We start from the raw sequence: 3,020 nt of genomic DNA, 5'->3' as shown, positions 1-3,020 counted from the left end.
CTGTAAAATAACCGCGTGTTAGCAGCGTCTGTTAATAAACTTACTCTGACAATTATTAATATTCAACATTGTGACAATAATTAATATTCAACATATATTGCAAATTTAAATTAACATGGTGAATATCTCAAACTGGATTCAGGAGTGAAATTTTTGCTGCATCAGGAGATGTAGCAAAAATTATTTAGCAGTGCAGGCATGGTTATTATGCGTCTCGTTACCATTATATTTTTGACGGCCGAATAAATGATCATTAGGCATTAGGCAAACAACTTCTGAGCATTATTAGTAGTAGATCCAAACTTTCTCTACAACACCTGTTTCGCTAAAAACTATTCGAAACAGCATGAACGGTGGTCTAACATTAGCAATGCTCATACACTAGTTGCCATAGATGACATGACGAGTATCCAAAGTACATTAAATATCCGACCACTCGAGTCTTTCAGTAACCGAACGGCAAATTCACCGAAGCGATGTCACGTTGGACTAATAACCTGCTAACCTAGCGAAAATTCTGTTATACTTCGAGCTCCGACATTCCATTAACCACTTCTGTTAGATTTATTTATACTGATTACCTAGATACAACGGCAACATTTCGGTAGCCTGCATTCAATCTCCAAGAGTCTAAAATTGTATTTGTTACGGCAGTTAAAAAAAATTCTGTGTTACGCAGTTGAAAAATTATGCGAGTCTCGTTGTAATTTGTTACGGCAGTTGAAAGAATCTGTGAGATTTTGATTGGATTCATTCAGCTACAACTTTAATTTATATTTTATCTCACTGAATTCATAAGTTTCTCAACCTCATTTAATTACATTCATTCCAAGCATAACTTACTTCAAAAAATGTTATCACATGGTACAGTATCGCGTTTTAATGTTAAAAATAAATTATTCCTTAGCGTATTTCAATTCAACATATATAATGTATATATTTGCTAAGACCAAAACCTGTAATGCTATCGCACCGGCATAGCCCAAAAACGTCAATTCTAATAAATCAAATAAATTGAAAACGCAATCACAAAAGCAGAAACTTGACCCTACGACTGAGGACGTTAACACAAAATAACATAATTTTTTCAGGTAGCCTAATATCTTTGTAACCTGTTGATCTAGCATCGCTCCTTACAACGAATTGACCAACACCGGTCGCACCAGCCATACAAAACAAACCTCCCACAAGTGTCATAATTCCGGACTTGAGCAACACGTTGTGCGTCATGAGCAAAAAAAAAAAAATAACACAACTTTTAAAGATCGTGTGTACACATAAACTCCTGGAAAAGAACCACAGTCTCCGTTGATAAATTAAAAAATACGGAGTCGATAGTTAAACGATAATTAATCCGATAATTAAACAATATAATGTCGATAATTAAACAATAAATTTAACAAACAATACAAAACACAACAATTTAACGAGTGCCACTGCAATTGCTATGAAGAGTCTTGTGCTTTATTAAGAGTCTAGTCATAATGTTGGGGCCCATTGGTCCTATTGCCATCTCTTACAATAACTGCAACAATACAGAGACTTAAATTATATCAGACAGGAGACGGCGGCTGCAGATTTAAGCCCATCCACTAGGCTGCGCTCAGGCAGTAGCTATGCAGAGCTATTTTTACAATTGGCTTGTGATCAAGAACTGTGTCGTTGAAGACAAACTTCTGCGCAGAAAACGAATTTCAACCACAAAAGTGAAACACTAGTCGAGACAGCAGCGATAATTGTGCATCATATTAGGATGAAATATCGGTGGCAAATCAATTCCATACTTACAAGTTATTGAATTGAACAGGAAAAGAGCATACGCGAAAAAATTCCATATGGATGTTAGAATATGGAAGAAATGGCATAAATATGAAAATGAAATGAATGTATATCAATACATTTACAGAAAAAAATAACTGAGATAAATGTTCGCCCAAATGTTAGTGAAGGAATACAAAGCGTCCATTACAATTGGACATCGGCAAAAAGCAAGCGTACTGAACAGAAGGCAATAAGCTGAATCGACAGCAAGCTGAAGATTAGTGTAACTTGAAAATCCAGGTCAAATTACTTAGACTGACATTTAAAAATTGACAATCAATGCAGTGCGCACCATGCAATGTTTGCTAACATTAACAAAATAGTTAGTAAATACACGATGAAAGATGTTTGTTGAATAAGTATTAACTATTAAGTATTACATAATACAACGAATTGTGCCGCAAAGGAAAGGAATAATTGCCAAAGCAAATCTGCCCTATACTTCATAATTAGATTTTTTTTGCCAAAAAAAAAAAAGAAATCATACTCAGCGAAATTGTACTACTCATGAATTAAAAAATTACTACTCAAAAGTCTCATTATAACTGTTGACGAGCTAGAATGACATAAAATCGTTTATATTAAAAATGAGAAAATGTTTACAAGTTATACATTATTCGAAATGAATTTAAAAAATAATATAAATAATATTAATGCAGAATTTCCGAAAGATCCTGGTTGACCAACAGGGATAAACATGTCGCGGTAAGCGACTGTTCAGGAACCATTTCGTGTTCCAATTCAAAATGAAAATAAATAATTATAGAAGTAACAACCGAATTTTCAATGCTTGCGGTAAAACCAAACCAAATCTCACTTCAAGTAACAGTATTCCTGATACTCGACCATTCAACGTCATGTGGCATCATTCGTTGGCATTCACAACCCATTCGTAAACATGCGTAATCCGCACCGTAACCGAACGCATGCTTAAACATGCGCGTGTGCAGTAACTTAAAAGTAAGTAATTATTCACTGGTACAAAAGAATTGTACGAGTTCGGAGATTACAAAATAATAACCATGTGCGTCACGAGAGCGACTGCCGTGCATATCTGTGAGAAAATCCTAGGTGTGTGAGTTGCATAAACTATCAGTAGGATCATCACGCGCCCCTGTAGACGCGATGTCGGGTACACTAATTAGTATTTTGATCGACGAACCTAAACGCGACCTATTAACTGAAGGTCAACTTTCACT

This window comes from Hyalella azteca, unplaced genomic scaffold (genome assembly GCF_000764305.2).
Source record: "Hyalella azteca isolate HAZT.00-mixed unplaced genomic scaffold, Hazt_2.0.2 contig2499, whole genome shotgun sequence".
NCBI classification, from domain to species: Eukaryota; Metazoa; Arthropoda; class Malacostraca; order Amphipoda; family Hyalellidae; genus Hyalella; species Hyalella azteca.
This window is presented reverse-complemented; position numbering follows the sequence as displayed.